Source organism: Pleurodeles waltl, chromosome 8, assembly GCF_031143425.1.
Source record: "Pleurodeles waltl isolate 20211129_DDA chromosome 8, aPleWal1.hap1.20221129, whole genome shotgun sequence".
Classification (NCBI taxonomy): domain Eukaryota; kingdom Metazoa; phylum Chordata; class Amphibia; order Caudata; family Salamandridae; genus Pleurodeles; species Pleurodeles waltl.
This window is the reverse complement of record NC_090447.1, coordinates 1,091,278,982-1,091,298,668: the sequence shown is the minus strand read 5'-3', so window position 1 is coordinate 1,091,298,668 and position 19,687 is coordinate 1,091,278,982.

The window sequence follows — 19,687 nt, the reverse complement described above, 5'->3', positions numbered from 1 at the left end:
CCCGCCCCTTGGACCCAGCCCCCACTTTTGGCGGCAAGTCCAGGAGAGATAATGAGAAAAACAAGGAGTCGTCACTGGCCAGTCAGGACAGCCCCTAAGGTGTCCTGAGCTGAGGTGACTCTGACTTTTAGAAATCCTCCATCTTGTAGAAGGAGGATTCCCCCAATAGGATTAGGGATGTGCCCCCCTCCCCTCAGGGAGGAGGCACAAGGAGGGTGTACCCACCCTCAGGGCTAGTAGCCATTGGCTACTAACCCCCCAGACCTAAACACGCCCTTAAATTTAGTATTTAAGGGCTCCCCTGAACCTATGAATTTAGATTCCTGCAACTACAAGAAGAAGAGGACTGCTGAGCTGAAAAACCCCTGCAGAAGAAGAAAGAAGACACCAACTGCTTTGGCCCCAGTCCTACCGGCCTGTCTCCTGCCTTCTAAAGAAACCTGCTCCAGCGATGCTTTCCCCAGGACCAGCGACCTCTGAATCCTCAGAGGACTGCCCTGCTTCAAGAAAAACAAGAAACTCCCGAGGACAGCGGCCCTGCTCCAAAAAGACTGCACTTTGTTACAGAGGAGCAGATTTAAAGACCCCTGCAATCCCCGCAAGAAGCGTGAGACTTTCAACACTGCACCCGGCGACCCCGACTCGACTGGTGGAGAAACAACGCTACAGGGAGGACCCTCCGGTGACTCCAAGACTGTGAGTAACCAAAGTTGTCCCCCCTGAGCCCCCACAGCGACTGCCTGACTCTAAAATCCCGACGGCTGGAAAAGACCCTGCACCCGCAGCCCCCAGCCTCTGAAGGAACGGAACTTCAGTGCAGGAGTGACCCCCAGGAGGCCCTCTCCCTTGCCCAGGTGGTGGCTACCCCGAGGAGCCCCCCCCCCTTGCCTGCCTGCACCGCTGAAGAGACCCCTTGGTCTCCCATTGACTCCCATTGGAAACCCGACGCGTGTTTGCACACTGCACCCGGCCGCCCCAGTGCCGCTGAGGGTATACTTTTTGTGTGAGCTTGTGTCCCCCCCGGTGCCCTACAAAACCCCCCTGGACTGCCCTCCGAAGACGCATGTACTTACCTCCTGGCAGACCGGAACCAGGGCACCCCCTTCTCTCCATTGAAGCCTATGCGCTTTGGGCACCACTTTGAACTCTGCACCTGACCGGCCCTGAGCTGCTGGTGTGGTGACTTTGGGGTTGCTCTGAACCCCCAAGGGTGAGCTACCTTGGACCCAAACTTGAACCCCGTAGGTGGTGTACTTACCTGCAAAACCTAACAATACTTTACCTCCCCCAGGAACTGTGAAAATTGCACTGTGTCCACTTTTAAAACAGCTAAATGTGTTTTATGTGAAAAGTATATATGCTACTGTGATTATGCAAAGTTCCTAAAGTACTTACCTGCAATACCTTTCAAATGAGATATTACATGTAGAATTTGAACCTGTGGTTCTTAAAATAAACTAAGAAAATATATTTTTCTATAACAAAAACCTATTGGCCTGGAATTGTTTCTGAGTGTGTGTTCCTCATTTATTGCCTGTGTGTATGTACAACAAATGCTTAACACTACTCGTTTGATAAGCCTACTGCTCGACCACACTCCCACAAAATAGACCATTAGTATTATCTCTTTTTGCCACTATCTTACCTCTAAGGGGAACCCTTGGACTCTGTGCATGCTATTCCTTACTTTGAAATAGCACATACAGAGCCAACTTCCTACATTGGTGGATCAGCTGTGGGGTACAAGACTTTGCATTTGCTGGACTACTCAGCCAATACCTAATCACAAGACAAATTCCAAAAATTGTCATTAGAAATTGATTTTTGCAATTTGAACTATTTTTCTAAATTCTTAAAAGTCCTGCTAGGGCCTTGTGTTAGTCCCTGTTAGCATTTCTTTTAGAGTTTAAAAGTTTTGTGAAAGTTTGAATTAGAACCTAGAACTAGTTTTAGATTTTTAAAAAGTATTCCAACTTTTAGAAGCATAATGTCTAGTACAGATGTGAATGTGGTGGAACTCGACACCACCCCTTACCTCCATCTTAAGATGAGGGAGCTAAGGTCACTCTGTAAATTAAAGAAAATAACAATGGGCCCCAGACCTTCCAAACTACAGTTCCAGGAGCTTTTGGCAGAGTTTGAAAGAGTCAACCCCTCTGAGGATGGCAACACAGAGGATGAAGATAGTGACTTGGAGGAAAGTTCCCCCCTACCAGTCCTATTTAGGGAGAACAGGGCCTCTCAAGCCCTGTCTCCAAACATAATAGTCAGAGATGCTGTTTCCCTCACAGGAGGGACCAACAACTCTGAAATCACTGAGGATAACTCCAGTGAAGAGGACATCCAGTTAGCCAGGATGGCCAAAAGATTGGCTTTGGAAAGACAGATCCTAGCCATAGAAAGGGAAAGACAAGAGATGGGCCTAGGACCCATCAATGGTGGCAGCAACATAACTAGGGTCAGAGATTCTCCTGACATGTTGAAAATCCCTAAAGGGATTGTAACTAAATATGAAGATGGTGATGACATCACCAAATGGTTCACAGCTTTTGAGAGGGCTTGTGTAACCAGAAAAGTGAACAAATCTCACTGGGGTGCTCTCCTTTGGGAAATGTTCACTGGAAAGTGTAGGGATAGACTCCTCACACTCTCTGGAAAAGATGCAGAATCTTATGACCTCATGAAGGGTACCCTGATTGAGGGCTTTGGATTCTCCACTGAGGAGTACAGGATTAGGTTCAGGGGGGCTCAAAAATCCTCGAGCCAGACCTGGGTTGATTTTGTTGACTACTCAGTGAAAACAATGGATGGTTGGGTAACTGGAAATGAAGTGCATGACTATGTTGGGCTTTATAATTTGTTTATGAAAGAACACATTTTAAGTAACTGCTTCAATGAAAAGTTGCATCAGTATCTGGTAGACCTAGGTCCAATTTCTCCCCAAGAATTGGGAAAGAAGGCAGACCACTGGGTCAAGACTAGGGTAACCAAAACTTCCACTGGGGGTGACCAAAAGAAAGGGGTTTCAAAGCCTCCCCAGGAGAAAGTGGGTGACACTAGAAACAAAGAAAAAGAGTCATCTGTAGGCCCCCAAAAACCAGAACAGGTGGGTGGGCCCCAAGACACAACCCAAAACAAAGGTGGGTACCAGGGTAAGAACTGGGATGCCACTAAGGCACGGTGCCATAACTGTAGACAGACAGGGCACCACACCAAGGACACTTCTTGTCCCAAAAACAAACCCCCTAGCAAAATCCCAGGGGTTACCAGTGTAGCCATTGGGGACGACTCCTCAGATGAGGAGGTCTTCATAGCCTTCAACTGGAAAAAGGGCCCAACAGGTGAGTTGGAGATTCCAGAGGGAAGTAGACACTTCCACCACCTACTGGTGAATGGAATCCCAGCCACTGCCCTGAGAGACACTTGTGCCAGTAACACTATTGTGCATGACCGGCTGGTGTTCTCAAACCAGTACATCCCAGGTGAGATGGCCAGAGTAAGAGTTAGCCCAGACAGGGTCACTGATAGGCCTGTGGCTTTTGTGCCCATAGAAGTGGGTGGGACTTTTAGCTGGAGAAGGGTGGTAGTCAGTACAGACCTCCCCCTTGATTGTCTCCTTGGAAATGACTACCCAGAGGTTAGTCAGAGCCCAAGAGAGGAACTGGTCCAGTGCCAGTCCTCTCCCAAGGATTCTGGAGGTGCTACCCCCGCAGTAACTGCAAGTAGCCCCCAAAAGAAAAAGAAAAGAAAACAGAGTAGGAAAGGTGGACAACCTTTAGCCAAGGTTCCAGCAAGCCAAGGAGATTCTGCTCCAGTAGGGGAGAACTCCAAAAATGGCACTGGTAAAGTTCAGCCTGACCCACAAGAAGTCCTGGCTAGTCAGGCAACTGTTAAGCCTGAGTGGGTGGCTCCTCAGCTAACAGAAGAAAGAGTGGAAGAAGGGTGTTTACTACAAGATGTGGTAACCCCCCACTCTAATACAGCAGACAGGCACCCTGAACCCAAAGAAGCCTATAACTTAGCCCCTTCCCTTGTAGGTGAAGAGCTAAAGGTGTGGTTCTGGGCACTGACAGCTGTTAATGGCCTGTGCAGGGTGTTAGCCTTTATGGCTGCACTATCCTTGGCATGGTGGTCTGACCCCATGCCATATAGCAAGTTAGGCCCCCTGACCCTGTTGGTCATGGCGGGGTTACTCCAGCTCTGGGTAACCTCTTTGGGTAAGCTAGGGGTGACCCTGGCTAAGATAAGATTAGCAGAGGTGGATACCTCTAACCCCAAAATAGAGAAAATGGGTGGAGACATTAAAAGCACAGACAAGAGGCAGTTCAGATTAGGTCCTATCACTGTGGAAGTGGGTCAGTTCCCCAGAGGGAATGACCTGAACAGGAGGTTGTAAGGCACAGTAGGCCCTGCAACAAACCAGCCTATTTCCTCTACTGTTCCTCGCCTGACATACTAGGAAGACTCTCCCAGCTTTGGCTGAGTCTCCTGGCCTGTGGGCTGGGGGGGGGCTTGTGTAAAGAAATGGCTCCCTGTTGCAGTTACCCCCCACTTTTTGCCTGATACTGATGCTGACTTGACTGAGAAGTGTGCTGGGACCCTGCTAACCAGGCCCCAGCACCAGTGTTCTTTCACCTAAAATGTACCATTGTCTCCACAATTGGCACAACCCTGGCAACCAGGTAAGTCCCTTGTAACTGGTACCCCTGGTACCAAGGGCCCTGATGCCAGGGAAGGTCTCTAAGGGCTGCAGCATGACTTATGTCACCCTAGGGACCCCTCACTCAGCACAGACACACTGCTTGCCAGCTTGTGTGTGCTGGTGGGGAGAAAATGACTAAGTCGACATGGCACTCCCCTCAGGGTGCCATGCCAACCTCACACTGCCTGTGGCATAGGTCAGTCACCCCTCTAGCAGGCCTTACAGCCCTAAGGCAGGGTGCACTATACCACAGGTTAGGGCATATGTGCATGAGCACTATGCCCCTACAGTGTCTAAGCAAAACCTTAGACATTGTAAGTGCAGGGTAGCCATAAGAATATATGGTCTGGGAGTCTGTCAAAAACGTACTCCACAGCTCCATAATGGCTACACTGAATACTGGGAAGTTTAGTATCAAACTTCTCAGAATAATAAACCTACACTGATGCCAGTGTTGGATTTATTAAAAAATGCACACAGAGTGCATCTTAGTGATGCCCCCTGTATTTTACCCAATTGTTCAGTGCAGGACTGACTGGTCTCTGCCAGCCTGCTGCTGAGAGACGAGTTTCTGACCCCATGCGGTGAGAGCCTTTGTGCTCTCTGAGGACAGAAACAAAGCCTGCTCTGGGTGCAGGTGCTTCACACCTCCCCCTTCAGGAACTGTAACACCTAGCAGTGAGCTTCAAAGGCTCAAGCTTCGTGTTACAATGCCCCAGGGCACTCCAGCTAGTGGAGATGTCCGCCCCCTGGACCCAGCCCCCACTTTTGGCGGCAAGTCCAGGAGAGATAATGAGAAAAACAAGGAGGAGTCACTGGCCAGTCAGGACAGCCCCTAAGGTGTCCTGAGCTGAGGTGACTCTGACTTTTAGAAATCCTCCAACTTGTAGAAGGAGGATTCCCCCAATAGGATTAGGGATGTGCCCCCCTCCCCTCAGGGAGGAGGCACAAGGAGGGTGTACCCACCCTCAGGGCTAGTAGCCATTGGCTACTAACCCCCCAGACCTAAACACCCCCTTAAATTTAGTATTTAAGGGCTCCCCTGAACCTAAGAATTTAGATTCCTGCAACTACAAGAAGAAGAGGACTGCTGAGCTGAAAAACCCCTGCAGAAGAAGAAAGAAGACACCAACTGCTTTGGCCCCAGTCCTACCGGCCTGTCTCCTCCCTTCTAAAGAAACCTGCTCCAGCGACGCTTTCCCCAGGACCAGCGACCTCTGAATCCTCAGAGGACTGCCCTGCTTCAAGAAAGACAAGAAACTCCCGAGGACAGCGGACCTGCTCCAAAAAGACTGCACTTTCTTACAGAGGAGCAGATTTAAAGACCCCTGCAATCCCCGCAAGAAGCGTGAGACTTGCAACACTGCACCCGGCGACCCCGACTCGACTGGTGGAGAAACAATGCTACAGGGAGGACCCTCCGGCGACTCCAAGACTGTGAGTAACCAAAGTTGTCCCCCCTGAGCCCCCACAGCGACGCCTGCAGAGGGTATCCCGAGGCTCCCCCTGACCGCGACTGCCTGACTCTAAAATCCCGACGGCTGGAAAAGACCCTGCACCCGCAGCCCCCAGCCCCTGAAGGAACGGAACTTCAGTGCAGGAGTGACCCCCAGGAGGCCCTCTCCCTTGCCCAGGTGGTGGCTACCCCGAGGAGCCCCCCCTTGCCTGCCTGCACCGCTGAAGAGACCCCTTGGTCTCCCATTGACTCCCATTGGAAACCCGACGCGTGTTTGCACACTGCACCCGGCCGCCCCAGTGCCGCTGAGGGTGTACTTTTTGTGTGAGCTTGTGTCCCCCCCGGTGCCCTACAAAACCCCCCTGGTCTGCCCTCCGAAGACGCGGGTACTTTCCTGCTGGCAGACCGGAACCGGGGCGCCCCCTTCTCTCCATTGAAGCCTATGCGTTTTGGGCACCACTTTGAACTCTGCACCTGACCGGCCCTGAGCTGCTGGTGTGGTGACTTTGGGGTTGCTCTGAACCCCCAACGGTGAGCTACCTTGGACCCAAACTTGAACCCCGTAGGTGGTGTACTTACCTGCAAAACCTAACAATACTTTACCTCCCCCAAGAACTGTGAAAATTGCAGTGTCCACTTTTAAAACAGCTAAATGTGTTTTTTGTGTAAAGTATATATGCTACTGTGATTATGCAAAGTTCCTAAAGTACTTACCTGCAATACCTTGCAAATGAGATATTACATGTAGAATTTGAACCTGTGGTTCTTAAAATAAACTAAAAAAAGATATTCTTCTATAACAAAAACCTATTGGCCTGGAATTGTTTCTGAGTGTGTGTTCCTCATTTATTGCCTGTGTGTATGTACAACAAATGCTTAACACTACTCCTTTGATAAGCTTACTGCTCGACCACACTACCACAAAATAGAGCATTAGTATTATCTCTTTTTGCCACTATCTTACCTCTAAGGGGAACCCTTGGACTCTGTGCATGCTATTCCTTACTTTGAAATAGCACATACAGAGCCAACTTCCTACACGTGTGAATAGCTATTCGAGTCAAGTAATTTCCATTTCATTCAATAACTTGAAATCCTTAATTTCTGATGGATAAACGGGACTATAAGTCCCAGAATGCAAACAAAAAATGTAGACCTGCATGAATTACTCACACGTGGAACTGGAAAACTTGAGAGTTGTGGAATTGTTTCTCCATACCTGACATTTCATCTTGTTGCACTCTTTATTGGGTAGTCTTTGCAAAATTTCTGAATATAATTGATGGCTAGCATCTAGATATTCCCATCCATTACTGCAATAGTTCTTAACCTTTTGACTTCTGTGGACCCCCCCCCATATCATTGCTGGAACCCCCACTGAATCATTATTGTAATCTGGAGACCTCCACTGAGTCATTAGTGAAAGCTGGTGACTCATACCTAAGCATTTTCAATGATTTGAGCTGTAAAACATGCAAAAATGCAGAAACAAGCATCCATCAAACAAATGCACAGATGATTAAGGGCCTCTTCACAAGTTTGGTGGTCTCAGGACCGCCATATTGGCGGTGGTGATCGTACAGCCAACAGGCTGGAGGAGAAGACCGCCAAATTATGACCATGGTGGTATTCCCAACAGAATACAGCCAAAGCACCGCCGGCATCGCCACTGCAGTCAGACCTCAATGGATGACGGAAGGCACCTGCTGGGCAGCGGAGACCATGTTTACACTGGATAGATTGCGAGGCAGCACACTGCCAAGGTTTCCACCGCGGTCGCACCACCACGGAAACCCAGGCAGAAACAAACATTATAAAAGGAGATCCTCACCTTCAGGAAGCCATACTCGTCTGGAGCCACCATGAAACCAGAACTAGATGTCATCCCTCTGCTCCTGCTTGTGCAAAGACTTCGGAACCTTTGCCGCCGCTGACTACAGCAGCCATAAGTGCACACACTTACCTGTAACTGTTACATATTGTCAATATTTGTACACTCACACAACATACCATCAGGAAGGGGTTGCAAGGGCGACATCCACATGTAACTTCACATTGACACACACACTCACATAGAGCCACACACACACCGCACCTACACAGTACAAACACGACGGCCACCACACACACACATACACATAAAAAATACACACCTATGCATGGAAACACAGCAGAGGCCCACTCACACACAATCCCACACAACACCACAATAGTAGGAATAACTACACCATCGTCAATACATTGGAAGCACTCACAATAGAAACAACTCAGGGACACTTCATACATACAACACAATCTACAACCAAGAGGGAAGGAAGACACACAATCACACAACAATACAATTTACCAATTGGCACCCATATCACACACAGCACATCGTATCTATCATGCCATATACTAAACACGCACATATCAAAGCCACACAACACAGCAACAAACACTACTCAATACCATGTAGGTAAAATGTATTGAGCAGACACATGCCCATCACACAACACACACCCAATCACTGTACGACAAAAACACTGCACACAAGCTCACATACTGCCCAAAGGATGCAGGTAGCACAAACACCATACACACAAAAACTGACACACTACCAATGTCAGCCAGGAGCAACTTCTATACCATGTAAACAAATGCAGGACAAAAATGTAATATTAAAACAAACAACAGGTTGGTAATAATATATTAAATGAAGAGTAATGTAAAACTCAAAGGCCATAGGGCAATCCATAGTCTAAAGTCACTGTGCACACAATGCATATATGGGTGCCCCAAACTTGAGTCCTGACTGCCATGTAACCTCCACAGGTAGGGGCATCAAGAGGGCAGGAATGCCCCTTAGGCATTATTTTAGGGGTGGAGGGTAGCAGAGGGGTGGGGGTTTGGGCTTAGGCTTGGGAGGTGGGCCATTGGGATTTGGTTTGGGGGTGTTTAGGTTTAGAGCTAGGGTATGGTTGGGGTTTCTTGAGAGCGGTAGGCTTCTTGGCAGGGGGAGGTGCATGGGTACTTGCCGGGGTGTAGAAGCGGCCTTGGAGGTAGAAGAGACAGACTTGAGGATGGAAACAGAATGTTTAGGGGTCTCACGGGGAGAGGAGTAAGGAAAAGGGCACACTCCAAAAGGAAACCTTTTTTTGACACATGGGGACTGTCATAGGAAATGGGGTTGGGTGTGGAGGGACAGGGAGTGGTTGACTGAGTTGTTGGTGTGGATGTTTTGGGTGCATGTTTGTGGGAGACATGCTTGTGGGTAGTGGGTGTTTATTGGGTGGGTGAATGAGGGAGTTTATGTGTCTTGGGATGAGGGGTGGAGGTGCTAGGGGATGCCATGGTGGGTGGTTGACTGTCTGTTTGGGTGGTGCCTACAGGTATGGTGGATGCGCCTCATGTAGGAGTGTCAGTGGTTGTGGTGTATGTGGGTGTGGTGACTGGGGTAGATGTCTGAGGGTCTGCTGTGGTGCTGTCTGTGGGTAGGATAGGTGTAGTGGCTGGATCTGAGAATGTTGATGTGGTGTCTGCAGCTGTGTCAGGTGTGCTGTCTATGATGCTGGGGGTGGTGGACGTGTCGGGGCAGGTTGTGACTGTTGATGTGTGTGTATATGAATGTTGCTTTTGTGCATGCCAGTGGTGTGTCTTGTGGTGCTTATGTTTGTCTGAGCTACCCTTGGATGTTGAGGTGGATGCATGTCTGTCTGTTTGTGTGCTTTGGCTGGGTCTGGGAGAGGGGTTTGGGATTGGGAAGATGAAGGTGGAGGGGGGGTGGTAGACAAAGGGTGACTGACTGCTATCAATCTGGAGGCCAGAGCCTGAAACGATCTCAGTAAGCCATCCAGTGCACTGTGAAAGCCCCCCAGGAACGCATTACTTTGTTGGATTTGAGTTGCAAGTCCCTGGATGGCATTCATGATGGTCGATTGACCCACAGAGATTGACCTCAGGAGGTCAGTAGCCTCCCCACTAATGGCAGCAGGGCTAACAAGGCCTTGGGCAGAGGTGCCTGTGGCAAAGGAAATGACCACCCTCTTGGGTGAGTGGCACGGCCGACTGGGTGGGGAGTGTGGCGATAGAAAGGGGTTGGCAGACAGAGATGGTGCTGGAGTGTTCCCAGATGGGTCCGCCACTGCCTGGGAGTGTCCACTGGAGGACGATCCCGAAGATGACAACATGGATCTTGTCTACCCCGTTGTACTCCCCTCCAGATCACTTGGCCCCTTGGTGTCTGTGGTATCATAATTTGAGGTCCAGTGGCCAGCAGCTTCCCCACTCGGCTGTGCCCCATCTACCTTCAGCTGCAAAACAAAGAGAGGTAGGGTCATCATACGCTTTTCAAACACTAACATCACACTGTACACATCAATCACATTACAACCACTTGCACTACACCCCCAGGTAGAACCAGGTTAGTGTCAACATCATGTCATAGCTAGATACCATCTATACCCCTACATTACATCAATGCCACACACCAGCTAAGCCATCTATCACACATCTACTATACCATTGTTAGAAATGAGATCTTTGGTTGACAGTCAGGTTACCCCCTTTCCAAGCAAGTGCCCTCACTCTAGTCAGGATATGGGAGAATCACCCTCAGTTAACCCCCACTCACCCCCTTGATAGCTTGGCACGAGCATGCAGGCTTAACTTCAGAAGCAATGTGTAAAGTATTTGGACCAACATCCACAGTAATTCAGTGAAAACACTATTAAATGACACAACACAGGTTTTGAAAAGTAGGAAATATTTATGTAAACACAACAAGACCAAAACAAAAAAAAATCCAACATACACAAATCAAGTTATGAATTTTCAAAGAATAAGAGTCATAATCCTTAGAAAACAGTGAGAACACTGTTAGCACACCAAGTACTTGGTAGCGTCAAAATAAAGCTACACGGGTGAGTGTGCGTCAAAAAAGGCCAGTGATGCTTCAATTTCTCACAAGCAAGCGAGAACGTGCGTCATTCCTCCTCTGGATTGGTTGGTGACCATTGTTTCTTCTCTCCTGCAAGAAAGTGATGTGTCGACCCGGACAGGCACCTCAGGTCTGGGCAGGCTTTGCGTTGAAAATCTGGTCGCACGGTATCCCAAAACTCCTCTGCATGGGGTTTGCATCATTATCAGCCGTGTCACCGAGGGTGTGTCGAAAATTTCCCCGCACGGCGGTCTGTGCATGGTTTTTAAGTTCTTGTCTGCCAACCTCACCTTTCAAGGGCCCAGGAACTGGGTAGGGCACAACTTGGCAGGCAGGAATCTCAGGAGAGAGTCCAGGTGCTGGCAGGGGAAGTCTGTGATGGCCCTGAGACTTCAACAACAGGAGGCAAGCTCAGTTCAAGCCTTGGAGATTCTTCTCAAGCAGGAATGCACAACAAAGTCCAATCCTTGGCCCCTTTCACAGGCAGAAACAGCATCTGCTGGATAGCCCAACAAAGCACAGTCACAGGCAACACTTCTCCTCAGCTCTTCTCCTTGGCAGAGGTTCCTCTCCATTCTAGGAGTGATCTAATCCTCAGGGGTTTTGGGGGTTTTTCTTATACCCCTTTCCGCTTTTGAAGTAGGCCTACTTCAAAGAGAAGTCTCTGTTCCTTTCAAGATCCTGCCTTGCTCTGGCCAGGCCCCAGATACACACACCAGGGGGTTGGAGACTGCATTGTGTGAGGGCAGGAACAGCCCTTTCAGGTGCGAGTGACCACTCCTCCCCTTCCTCCTAGTACAGATGGTTCATCAGAATATGCAGGGTACACCCCTGCTCCCTTTGTGTCACCGTCTAGAGAGAGGTGCAAACAACCCAACTGTCAAACTGACCCAGACCGGGAATCCACAAACGAGCATAGTCACTTTCTAAAAGTGGCATTTTCAAACACACAATCTAAAAAACAACTTCACTAAATGATGTACTTTTAAATTGTGAGTTCAAAGACCCCAAACTCCAAATGTCTATCTGCTCCCAAAGGGAATCTGTGCTTTAATAATATTTAAAGGTAGTCCCCATGTTAACCTATGAGAGCGATAGGCCTTGCAACGGTGAAAACCAAATTTGACAGTATTTCACTGCTAGGACATGAAAACCACATAAGTACATGTCCCACTTTTTAAATACACTGCACCCTGCCCATGTGGCTACCTAGGGCCTACTTTAGGGGTGCCTTACATGTATAAAAAGGGAAGGTTTAGGCCTGGCAAGTGAGTACACTTGCCAAGTCAAATTGTCAGTTTAAGCCTGCACCCACAGACACTGCATTGGCAGGTCTGAGCCATATTTATGGGACTACATATGTGGGTGGCACAACCAGTGCTGCAGGCTCACTAGTAGCATTTGATTTACAGGCCCTGGGTACCTCTACTGCACTGTACTAGGGACTTACTAGTAAATCAAATATACCAATCATGGAAAGTCAATTACACATATATTTTACATAGGAACACTTGCACTTTAACACTTGATAGAGTGGTAAAGTGCCCAGAGTAACATAAACAGCAAAAACAGAGTCCAGCACACATCAGCAACCTGGGAAACAAAGGAAAATAGCTAGGGAAGACCACACCAAGGATGCCAAGTCTAACAACCATCTTATCAGCAGAGCTATCACATAAACCATTCCATGATAACCTGATTGCAAACGAATCCACAGCAACATAGTCAACCAACAACCAAGAAATGGGAAATAGTGGTAACATACATTTCAACATATCACATACAAAAAATCCACTCATATCTACATTATTAGCTGATGTCATGTACCAGGAAATGAACATTTCCATGTGCCAAACACAAGACACCATGGCCCTCATTACAAAATTGGCAGTAAAAGCCGCTTACCGCCATGTAGAAGACCGCCGACACACGGCCGCGGAATCCCGCCACGGCCATTATGACCCACTGCTCGGAATCCACAAAACTTCAGACACCCACACAAGTCCGCCACACCAAAGGTCAGTGATAAACTGGTGAACAAAAAACCTCCACCGTCACGCCAACAGAAATACCCCCACACTATCACGCGCTCAAAATACACACACACATACAAAACACAGCCACATTGGACAATTCAAAATACACACACCTGATATACATCCACACACTCAATACAATAGAAAACACACACCCACATCACCCACACCACCCCATGGCACGGCAAAGACACCCCAGGTTCTCGGAGGAGGAGCTCAGGGTCATGGTGAAGGAAATCGTCCGGGTAGAGCCATAGATATTCGGATCACAGGTGCAGCACACCTCCATTGCAAGGAAGATGGAGCTATGGTGAAGAATCGTGGACAGGATAAACGCAGTGGGACAGCACCCAAGAAATCAGGATGACATCAGGAAGAGGTGAAACGACCTACGGGGGAAGGTGCGTTTCTTGGTCTCAAGACACCACATTGCGGTTCAGCGGACTGGCGGCGGATCCCCACCTCCTCCCCCACAACTAACAACATGTGAGGAGCATGTCTTGGCGATTCTGCATCGTGAGGGCCTCGCAGGAGTAGATGGATGAATGGACTCTGGTAAGTCAAATCATTACTATTACATCCGCCACCCTACCTGCATGCCATCACATACCCTCACCCTCACCCTCATCACTCCTACTCCTCACAAATGTTCCACTATCACAACCCACACATCCCAACACCAAGCCCTGCATGCAACAACAAAGCATGGACACCCATCACCAAAGCATGGCCACTGCACATACCCATACACCCCCTAAACCATCATCACACAAGGTCCTACACAGGAATGCAAGCACTGGGGTACACGTACACCCACCCATTGCATACCATGGCACACACAGATGTAATAAACATCCTTTTATACCCCTGCAGGACCCCTACCCAATGTCACCGGACAGGAGGGTCCACACATGTCCACACCATCAACAGAAGAGGCCTACAGTGATAACAGCAGCTCTGTCCAACTGGATCTAGATGACCAGCCTGGCCCATCGGGGACCTTGGGACAGTCGGTTCCCCTCACACAGTCACAGGCCACCACAGAGATTCCCCCCTGTGGAAACACCAACACAGCACCCACCCAGAGGGCCCATATCTCTGTCCCCAGGACACGTCAATCAGCAGTGTGTCCACCACTACAGGGAACCCAGGCTAACCCACCACCCCAACAACAGGGACCTGGGGGCAGTGGTAGTGGACACACAGTCCAGGGGACGGAGGCCCAGGAACACAGGGGAACTGGGAGGGCTGCTGTGTGACAGAGGGAGGACAGGCCCAGGGAACCCACTCTCCACGAGGCCGTCTCCTTCATCATGGGAGCCTACCACTACTCCCAGGAGACGATGGCAACGGTACTGGACAAGTTTCAGGAGACCCAGCGCCTGTAGGAGGAACAGTATTTTGGGTTCAGAGGAGAACTCAGAACCATCAATTCCACCCTGGGCACCATCGTAGGGGTGCTGAAGGAAGTACTCAACACCAGGAGGGACACTGTGGCACTGCAAGGGGCCCCTGACACTAGCATGGATGATGAACTGCCCACCACCTCCGCCGGCGCTAGCGGACAGGAGGCACCGCCACAAGACCACCACACTAGCACCCCACTCCCTGCAGAGGGAGAACCACCCTGCAAACGGTCCCTGAGATCCAGGACAGAGACAGAGAACGATGCCAAGACCCCTGCCAAGAAATGAGACCCCCCTGAATGTCATCCCTATGTCCCACTTTGTCACCCTGTCCATCCTTAAACTGCCCCACCTCCACTTCCTATGCCCATTTGTGCAATGCACCTGTGAGACTAATAGACTGGACTCTGCCATGGACAGTCCTCCACGATCAACCCTCACCATTTTGCAACCCCCTCCAATATTGAGCACTTCAATAAACACACTTAAAGCACAAAACAATCTGGAGTCAGTCTGTGATTTCAGAATAGTGTATTAGCAATTACTGTGGCAAAATGCTCTTACAATTGTAATGTCAACATACCTATGTCACACAGCTCTAGTCCATGAAGAATCAAAGCAGATGTCACACGGTGGGGCGCACATCTGTGAAATCGTAAGGGAAAGTGACAACTCAGTGGCCATACACTGGGTGAAAACAACAGACAGTAGAGAGGTAGTAGTGTTAAAGTACATGTAGTAGGCAGGTTTGTATTCTTACCTGATTCTCACTGGAAATATTGCAGGATCACCGAGTTCCTGTTGTCCATGTCCTCTTCTTCTGCTTCCCCGTCTTCACTGTCCACAGGCTCCACAGCTGCAACAACACTGCCATCTGGACCATCCTCCTGCAGAAAAGGCACCTGTCATCGCAAAGCTAAGTTGTGAAGCATACAGCAGACCATGATGATCTGGCACACCTTCTTTGGTGCGTAGAATAGGGATCCACCTGTCGTATGGAGGCACCTGAACCTGGCCTTCAGGAGGCCGAAGGTCCGCTCTATTATCCGCTGTGTTCGCCCATAGGCCTCATTGTAGTGTTCCTCTGCCCTTGTCCCGGGATTCCTCACTGGGGTCAGTAGCCATAACAGGTTGGGGTAACCAGAGTCACCTGCAAATGGCGAGGGACAACTGTTAGACACACACTAACCTGGGGTGATATCCCCAAGCCCAGACAACCATTCCCACTGACTTGCTTCCAGGTGCTCACCTAATAGCCACACATGGTGCCTCTGGAGTTGACCCATCACATAAGGGATGCTGCTATTCCGCAGGATGTAAGCGTCATGCACTGAGCCAGGGAACTTGCCATTCACATGGGAGATGTACTGGTCTGCCAAACACACCATCTGCACATTCATGGAATGATAACTCTTTCGGTTTCTGTACACCTGTTCACTCCTGTGGGGGGGGGACCAAAGCCACATGTGTCCCATCAATGGCGCCTATGATGTTGGGGATATGTCCCAGGGCATAGAAGTCACCTTTCACTGTAGGCAAATCCTCCACCTGAGGGAAAACGATGTAGCTCCGCATGTGTTTCAGCAGGGCAGACACTCTGGACAACACGTTGGAAAACATAGGCTGGGACAACCCTGATTCTATGGCCACTGTTGTTTGAAATTACCCACTTGCAAGGAAATGGAGTACTGACAGCACCTGCACTTGAGGGGGGATTCCTGTGGGATGGCGGATAGCTGACATCAGGTCTGGCTCCAACTGGGCACACAGTTCCTGGATTGTGGCACGGTCAAGCCTGTAGGTGATGATCACATGTCTTTCCTCCATTGTCGACAGGTCCACCAGGGGTCTGTACACCGGAGGATGCCGCCATCTCCTCACATGTCCCAGCGGACGGTGCCTATGAAAGACAACAGCGAGCACAGAGTCAAACAACTCAGAGGTACGTAAACACAGCTTACACCGAACACGGATCATAATCCGATATTTGGCCTGTATGTGTGTTGAGGCTAGGCCTAGGTATGTGTGACACAGTTAAACATTAAGCCATGTGGGCCCCTGAAATGGCGGCTGCCTGACCTGTAAAGTGGGTCAATGGGATGTGAGGTAACTGCTGGCATTGTACACGTCGCGGTAGGCGATCGAAGACTGCAGCGCAATCCTGCATTGGTTAACATTGGACCCTATGGGTCCCAGGAGCCAATTACGATGTACGCCGGCGGTGACGGTACGCACCGCTGTGGATGTGACTGCCTTTTTCTGTCTGTTCAATCACTCGATACCTGATCTTCGACAGGAGAGGACCTACACTGCAAGTGCTGCTGTGACCTCGGTCTGGAAGAGACAATGGCTCGTGCGACTGGGGAAAGGGCCCCTGCCTTCACATCGGAGGAGTTGGAGAAACTCGTGGATGGGGTCGTCCCCCAGTACACGCTACTCTACGGTCCTCAGACAAACAGGTAAATATACTGGGTGCATGCTGAATGGGCTATGCCTGTGTGGAGTGTGATGGATGAAAGATGGGGGAAGGAGATTGAGGCGTGCATGAAATGACAGTGAGTGCATGTGCATCATGGCAAGGGTAGGGATGGGGGCCAATGACTGTGACGGTGCAGTTGGTAATAACTTTTCTTTTCCCTCTGTAAATTCATGTAGGTCAGCGCCCACCAGAAAAAAGATATTTGGCATGCCATCGCCAAGGACGTCCAGACACTGGGGGTCTACCACAGATAGAGCACCCACTGCCGTAAAAGATGGGAGGACATTCACCGCTGGAGCAAGAAGACGGCGGAGGCCCAGCTGAGGATGGCCTCCCAACGTGGGAGGGGTGCCCGTCACACCATGACCCCCCTGATGTTCAGGATCCTGGCGGTGGCGTACCCGGAGTTGGATGGGTGCTTGGGGGCATCACAGCAGCCACAAGGGGGTGAGTAGACTCTCATTCTGCTGATTTTGCACGCAGTGGAGGTGCCTCGGTGGGGGAGGCGGGCTGTGGGTTTCCCTAGGCCAGGGCGAGTTTAGGAGGCAAGGTCCCCTTGTGCTGGCAGAGCCTGTGGCACCCCACCCCACCTGTGTACAGTGCCAAGTACACCTAGTCAGGCTCCTGTGAAAGCCATGTCCCAGGGATTGAACAGTGGAGGGCAAGTGCGTGGTGTAGTGCAGGGGGCTTCTGTGTCAGTTGTGTCCGCCAACGGTAGCGGTAATGCATGCACTCAACATGTCTTTCTTCTGTCGTCCCCCCCCTTTTTTGTGGTCTCCTTGTTCTTGTGTGCATTAGCATCATCAGGCGGAGGAGCAGTGGCAATGGAGCGGGAGGGAGCTGCATCCAACATGGCCCTGGAGGGAGAGACAACGGAGTCGGAGTACACCAGTGGGACGGAGGGCGAGGGGAGCTCCACGGCGGGGACAGGAACTGACACCAGTGACACGGACTCGTCCTCTGATGGGAGCTCCCTTGTGGTGGCGGCAACATCTGTGCTCCCTGCATCTACAGGTACAGCCGCCACCCCACCACCAGCACCGCCCTCCCAGCAGCCGCCTCTCAGCCTTTGCCCCGTGCCCGCTCACCCAGGAGGGTGGGTGTCACCTTCGCCCCAGGCACCTCAGCCCCTGCCCCTGTCACCCCGGCTACCCTCAGTGAGGAGGCCATTGACCTCCTCAGGTCCCTCACAGTTGAGCAGTCTACCATTTTTAATGCCATCCAGGGTGTAGAAAGGCAGTTGCAACAAACCAATGCATTCCTGGAGGGCATTCATTCTGGTCAGGCAGCCCTTCAGCGAGCTTTTCAGACTCTGGCCTCAGCACTGATGGCAGCCATTGTCCCTGTCTCTAGCCTCCCCCCTCCAACTTCCTCCACCCAGACCCAATCCCCTGTACCTCAGCCTATCCCAAGCACACCTTCAGACCAGCATGCACACACGTCAAAACACAAGGGAAGCTCTGGCAAACATAAGCACCACACATCCCACTGGCACTCATGCAAGCATCACACACATGCAGACACACCAACATCCACTGCCTCCACTGTGTCCCCCTCCTCCTCGTCTCCCTCCTCCCTCCCAGTCTCGTCTACACTCACACCTGCATGCACTACATCTACAGCCACTACTGCCATCACCAGCACACACGCCACCACACCCCACTCACGTGCAGTCACAACCCCCACTGCCATTCACACGTCCCCTGTGTCCTCTCCCAGTGTGTCTGTGACGCCCCCTCCCAAGATACACAAACGCAGACAAGCACCCACCCAACAGCCATCCATCTCACGACAGCGTCCAGCGCATGCACCTTCACCCAAAGTCACCAAACCAACACCTCCTACAACCACAACCTCTTCCTCCACTCCCAAACCCCCTCCAGCTACCCGTCCCAATGTTTCCCAAAAACTTTTCCTGTCCAACCTTGACCTCTTTCCCACACCTCCCCCACCCTGTCCACCTCCTATGGCCCGACTCTCCAGGTCCCAACCTAACACCTCAGCCACAACATCTCCGGGACCAGTGGTGCTTGTAGTCACCGGAATCTGGAGTGCACCGGCCACCAGGGCAGCCAGTGTGGAAAAGAGCCACAGCACGGACAGTCCCCCACCTGTGAAGCATCTAAAGTTGGCCAGTGCCCGGCGGGAGAGGGGGAAGACTCCAGCCACCAAAGCCGCTTCCAGAGGTACAGGTGGGAGTGTGGAGTCAGCTGCGACACCTTTCAAGGTGGGGAAGGGTCAGAAGAAAGTCAGTAGGTCTGGGAAGAGCAGCACGGCGGAGAAGACCGCCATCATCCCCGCTGGCCAAGAGCCCACCGCCACCATCCCCGCTGGCCAGGAGCCCACCATCCCCGCTGCCCAGGAGCCCACTGCCGTCATCCCCACTGCCGAGGTGCCCACCGCCATCATCCCCGCTGCCCAGGTGCCCACCGCCATCATCCCCGCTGCACAGGAGCCCATCGCCAGCACCTGCCTTGCTGCCCAAGAGGCCACAACCATCATCCCCGCTGCACAGGAACCCACCGCCAGCACCTGCCTTGCTGCCCAAGAGGCCGCCACCAGCACCAGCCCGCTGGGCCAGAGAGGACCGCCAGCACCAGCCCCACTGGGCCAGAGAGGACCGCCAGCACCAGCCCCACTGGGCCAGAGAGGACCGCCAGCACCAGCCCCCGCTGGGCCAGAGAGGACCG